Source organism: Hyaena hyaena, unplaced genomic scaffold (assembly GCF_003009895.1).
Source record: "Hyaena hyaena isolate Hyena2069 unplaced genomic scaffold, ASM300989v1 scaffold_9, whole genome shotgun sequence".
NCBI classification, from domain to species: domain Eukaryota; kingdom Metazoa; phylum Chordata; class Mammalia; order Carnivora; family Hyaenidae; genus Hyaena; species Hyaena hyaena.
The window spans coordinates 6,647,322-6,653,585 of NW_024080641.1; the positions used below are offsets into that span (position 1 = coordinate 6,647,322).

The 6,264-nt window shown below is 46.7% G+C and overlaps 1 long non-coding RNA gene across 1 annotated transcript in view; it reads right to left on the bottom strand.

Moving 5' to 3' along the window:
• Positions 1–1,613: 1,613 nt before the first annotated feature.
• The window catches only part of LOC120240829, a 9,304-nt gene continuing 4,653 nt past the window's right edge, over positions 1,614–6,264 (bottom strand). The window contains exons 2-3 of the long non-coding RNA XR_005530731.1: positions 2,912–3,086; positions 1,614–2,473 (exon numbers count right to left, since the gene is read on the bottom strand). This is a non-coding gene — a long non-coding RNA (uncharacterized LOC120240829). The remainder of the gene's footprint in view (positions 2,474–2,911; positions 3,087–6,264) is intronic.

Below are 6,264 nucleotides of genomic sequence, written 5' to 3' on the forward strand. Positions count from 1 at the left end.
TATCGCTACCTCTGTCCCCACCAGTCTGAGGCTATGCAACCAGACTTTCTGTCCTGATTATCAACCGTCTGCCAGGACATGGCAGCTGCTGAGTGAAGGAGAGAATGCAGGTGCTTGTCGGCCTCTCTGTGTGCTTGCAAGTCCACCTGTCGGGAGTAACCAGGGAAATGACTGAACTCGCTGCTAATTTATTTTTATTTATTTATTTAAAAATTTTTAATGTTTATTTATTCTTGAGAGAGAAGAGAGACCGACAGAGCATGAGCAGGGGAGGGGCAGAGAGAGAGGGAGACACAGAATCCGAAGCAGGCTCCAGGTTCTGAGCTGTCAGCACAGAGCCCGACGAGGGGCTCAAACCCACGAACCCTGAGATCATGACCTGAGCCGAAGTCGGACGCTCAACTGACTGAGCCACCCAGGCACCCTATTTATTTGTTTATTTTAATGTTTATTTATTTTGATAGAGAGAGACACAAAGAGCATGAGCTGGGGAGGGGCAGAGAGAGAGGGAGACACAGAATCCAAAGCAGGCTCCAGGCTCCAAGCTCCGAGCTATTCCAAGCTGTCAGGACAGAGCCCGGCGCGGGGCTCAAACTCATGAACCCCAAGATCATGAACTGAGCCAAAGTCAGACGCTTAACCAACTGAGCCACCCAGGTGCCCCAACTTGCTACTAATTTAAATATGGGTAGTGTTGCCCTGGGGGTTTAATAAGGAATGCATGGGTGTTTTCTTATTTTCAAGGCACAGGCTTTTGAGTTTGGAATTAAAAGTTTCCCTTGGATGTCGCTGTCAACCCCAGTCCCACCCATTTGGGGCACAGACAGCAAATTCCACAGCCTAGTGCATGTTAGGTATTGGGGCCAAGACACTCGCAGCCTGGCCCAGGGAACCTCTGTGCATAGCTGCAACAGAGAGATGGGTTCTCTGTTGAGCATAGTCCTGCTTCCTCCCTGGGTGCCAGTGCCCAGCTCCACGGTGCCCTCCCGCCTCCCTACAGTTCCCCACCCTCACACACCCCTGCCCCACAGACATCGTGTGGGTTGTTTCCTCTGTTCTGCTGCTGCTGCTGCCTGCCTAGAGCTGTCCAGGACCCTGTAGATTCCCTGAGTGTGTGTGTGTGTGTGTGTGTGTGTTGTGTGTATGACCAATTATTCAGACTCATTTAAAGTGGTATGGCTGTGCTTGCCAGGTACAAAAGGCCCCATAGAGGAAACGGTGGAAACTGAGTGTGGTAGGCAGAAGTGTGACACCCCAAGATGTTCACACCCTGGTCCCCAGTGCCTGTGAACATGGGACTGGGCATAGCAATGAGGAATTCAGGTTGTGAATAGGCTGGTCTTTAAATAGGGAGATTATGTTGGAGGGTCCCTATGGAGATATCTGTGTCATGCTTCTAACCTAACAGTAAAATAAAAAAATGAAGACTGGGGAACCTGAGTAGCTCAGTCAGTTAAGCGTCCAACTCTTGGTTTTGGCTCAGGCCGTGATGATCTCCCGGTTGGTGGTTCAAGCCCCATGTTGGGCTCTGCGCTGACAATGGGGATCCTGCCTAAGATTCTCTCTGTGTCTCTGCCCCTTCCTCTCTCTCTCTCTAAGTAAATAAATAAAAATAAAAAACAGTAAGATTAACAAATTGTGTTGTTTTAAGCCACTAAGTGTGTGGTAATTTGTTACAGCAACAGTAGGAACCTAATCCCCTTGGAAGAGTGGTTAGACCCGGCCAGGTCCATGTAGGAAATGACAATGTGGACTAGTGGTTGGAGTGGACAAGAAGGTGGTAGAGAAACATGAGGAATATTGGCACAGGTGGGGGACCTATGGTGGCTTTGGTGACAGTTTCCACGTGGGCCCGGGAGGAGCAGAAAAATTCAACAGTGACTCTCATGATTCTTGCTTCAGCAGCTGGTGGAGGGAAAGACCTGTAATAGAGGGGGATGCGTGCAGGTTGAGACTGTGTGAACACCAGAAATGAACGTTTGAATGATGCGTGTGGTTAAGGTGGCCAAGGGGGCCCGGGGGCCCTGGTTCCGCTATGTCCCAGCTTCTGCGAGAGGCCAGAGAGGAGTGGGGGGTGCAGTCTGTCCAGCGGGACATGATTCTCATGGTGTTCCCCTGGGCTGGGAGGTCTCCAGACTCGGTTAGGATGGAGCTGGTGGGGCAGTGGGAAGGCTGACGGAGCACACGGACTGGGGCGAGGTCCCACCTGCAACAGCCCCTTCCTGAGCCACAGCCTGGGACGCTGCTTCCTGGCTGCCCTGCTGGTGGCCAGCTCTGTCCTGTACGTTGCAGCTAAAGAGGCAGAGAGTCACCGGTCGGGTCACCCCACTTGCATTCTTCTGTTTTCTTTGTGTCCTGTGTTCAATTGATAATTTTTGCATGTCTGTACTTTATGGGCCCAAGTAGAATAAAATAATCCAAACTACATTTTCTCCTGTTTATCTTTTGTTTTGGTTCCTCATGCTTGAATATACTAAAAAACAAAAACAAAAAAACAGAAAGCAAACACAAATAAAAACCCACCCTCAGCAGGGAACTGGCAGAAGCAAACACCTCATTACTGGGAAGTCTCATCCTCCCTTCTCCCCTCAGACACCAGGTGTCCTCACATGACCATGAACAAGAATATAAACCACTGACATAGGTCCCGGGTGATCTGGGAGAGGCCGAGACTGAGCACCTGCCAGCACGCAGGTTCCGTCTCACAGAGTCCATGGCTGCTCGTCCTCAGAGCCCCGTGACCACCATGGACTAGGGACCCTCAGGCTCACGGTGGGAGCCCTGTGCTGACAGAAAGAGAAAGGGAACAGGGCAGTGCTGGGGCATAAGGAACATCAGGTTTCTCTGGTGACCAGCAAACCAGAAAACTTGTTGAGTTCAGCTTTCTAACACATAGACCCACAGGTACCACCTGAGTCTGTGAGTCCACGTGTAAGACGTTCTGTCAGACAATATGGAATTCACGATGGGTTTCTGGGGACCGCACTGGCTTGGGTCACATGGAAGTATCATCTGGATGAAAGAGTCACATTGGAAGTGGACCGTCAGCTGCCTTCTTTCTGACGATGACGCTCAGCTTGTCTCACCTGAAACAAAGTTTAAAGGTTTGGATTTTCCTGTCAACTAATCCATTTTAACACTGAAAGAGTATATGAATTGTACTATTTGCCCCACCACTGGTGACTATGAGGAATATCCACTGTATTTCTTCAGCCAGAACTCTCATTCTGGATGAAAATTATCATTACTCTAACATTTTTTTACAGACTCAGCTCTCCTTGAAACTATGCACTGACAGGTTTCCCGAGTCCAGCCATCAGAACTCCCAGGACAAACCCCACAGGCCACGGAATGCTGGGAAGGCATCCATCTCCAGCCCTGCGTGTCTCCAAACACACCCAACACGTGTGTCCACCATGCAAGGTCCTCACAGCTCCTATCAAGCTTTTGGCTTGTTCAACACAGAAGGGAATGTGGTATACTTTTATGATCTGGGAAACTGAGTTAGTATTTTAGGGGAAAACATTAAGGGAAAAAAACCCAAGAGCTTCATTTTGGACATAAAATACTGAAATATCCATCAGACAGCTAAGCTCTTGTAGACACTTGTTTTATGGGTCTTTCCTTGCCCTGCCCATAAAGGTGGGCTAATTTCTCTCAGTCTCCCCCACATGTTATTTCCCTAGTCTTGTTTTGTTCTAAACACCATCTCGCCACTTGTCTTAATTATTTTCCAAATTCTTGAAACTTTACAAGCCTCCAACTGATTCCCTTGTAACCCTCACAGACCTTATTATGTACTTTCATCTCCGGGCCTCATTAACTATATTGTAATTACTCATTTTCATATGTTAATGAAAACCTGTTCTGACACTCATTGCAGGTGAGACACACTTTATTGACGCTGACTGCTATGGTGGGTTTGCAGTAGGGGAGACAGATTAAACTCAACTCCAAATTCACAAGAGTGGTGATTTATAAGCAAGGAGCAGGGTGGGGCAGTCAGTGGGTGGGAAATTACCAAGAAAGTAGAGTAATTCTTGCCAAGACCTAACAGGGTTCTGACTGAAGACAGGCCGGGAGTGATCACATACCTAACAGATGCAGGGGCGACGGGGAGGGGGTGGTAGTGGTAGAGAAATGGGTCAGATCATTTTCTGAGGGTGCTCAAATATCAGGGGTGGGGGATTCTGGCTTAACTGATTTCACAGGTTTCTGGTTAAAACTGGACCCAAAGGCCAAGGTCAGGCTTCCTTAAGCAAATGGCTCAGAGAGACTGACTAAGGTCTGGACGAGGAGAGAATCTTTTCTGCAAGTTTCCTTCTACCTTGTATAGTTCCCACTAAACCATACTGTTCAGAGAGGAAGACAGGACAGAGAGAGACAGAGAAAAAGGATCAACTGATATATTGATAAAAATCTTTAAGGATTTATCGGGGAGATACAAGAGAGATTGTAAAATTTATCGGAGACCACCACAAAAGCTATGCCAATGTATTTTCACATATAGATTAAATGGACAATTATCTAAGTAAGTGTAATCACCAAACCTCACCTCAGAACAAAGGCATAAGATGAATAGATCAATAACCATTAAAAATTTTAAGTGTGAGTCATTAATTTCCCTCCATCAAAAACAACAACAACAGGGGTGCCTGGGTGGCTTAGTCGGTTAAGCGTCCGACTTTCGCTTGGGTCATGATCTCGCGGTTCGTGGGTTCGAGCCCCGCGTCGGGCTCTGTGCTGACTGCCAGCTCAGAGCCTGGAGCCTGTTTCAGTCTGTGACTCCCTCTCTCTCTGACCCTCCCCTGCTCACACTGTCTCTCTCTCTCCTAGAAATAAATAAAAAACATTTTTAAAAAAAATTAAAAAACAACAACAACAACAACAACAACAAAAACCAGTACCAGGCTCTGATGTCTTTATGGGCGAGATTTAACAAACCTTCAAATTAAAGATAATCCTCAACAAACTCCTCCACAGAATAAAAAGTTTTAAAACAAGAATACTTCCTAACCCAGTTTATGAGGCTACTTTCATAGCTTCATACCAAAACCAGGCAAGAAATCTACAGACCAATTTCACTTAGAAATACACACACAAGGGCTGCCTGGGTGGCTGTGTCAGTTGAGTGTCTGACTCTTGGTTTCGGCTCAGGTCATGATCTCACAGTCCATGAGTTTGAGCCCCTCATTGGGCTCTGCTCTGACAGCATAGAACCTGTTTGGGATTCTCTCTCTCCCTCTCTCTCTGCCCCTCCCCTGCTTGCTCTCTCTCTCAAAAATAAAATAAATAAACTTAAAAATATATATACATACAAAATCAAAGTAAACATTAGTATGCCATATACAAAATTAATAATAACAGAAAGCAAATATACAAAAGGGTTATCAGGACCAAGTAGATTTTTTATTTTTTATTTTATTTATTTATTTTGAAAGAGAGAGAGGAGTAGGGGAGGGAGAGATAGAGAATCTGAAGCAGGCTCCACACTGTCAGTGCAGACCCTACCCAGGACTTGAACTCTCAAATGATGAGATCATGACCTGAGCTGACGTCAGGATACTTAACCGACTTAGCAGCCCACGTGCCCCTTTTTCTTGTTTTAATATGGACTATTAGATATACACAAAATTGCTTATATTCTCTGTGCAGGATATGAAGAGCAACAATTGTTTTAAAAACTCCTTCTGTGTCCTCCCCCAGCTCAAGGAAAAAGAGAACCAGCACCTCGCAGGCCGTGGATGCTCTCACCAACCCCTCTGCCAGCCTCCCCCCGCCCCCACCCCCTGGCTACATTATGCAAAATATTCCCCTATCCTTACATTTCTTCTTTTTCAACCACACACTGTATCCTTAAAAAACATATATTTCATTTTGATTGTTTTTGATCTTCATCAAAATGAAGTTACACTGAATTTTCCGCCACTTGCTTTGTTCAGTTACATTCCTCAGGGCACCAGAGTGGCTCAGTCAGTTAAGCTCCCCACTGCCACCTAGGTCATGATCTCACCATTCCCGAGTTTGAGCCCCTCGATGGGCTCTGTGATGACAGCTCAGAGACTGGAGCCTGTTTTTTTTTTTGTTTTTTTTTTTTAATGTTTTATTTACTTCTAGGAGAGAGAGAGAGAGAGAGACAGCGTGAGCAGGGGAGGGTCAGAGAGAGAGGGAGACACAGACTCTGAAATAGGCTCCAGGCTCTGAGCTGGCAGTCAGCACAGAGCCTGATGCGGGGCTCAAACCCACGAACCCCGAGATCATGAC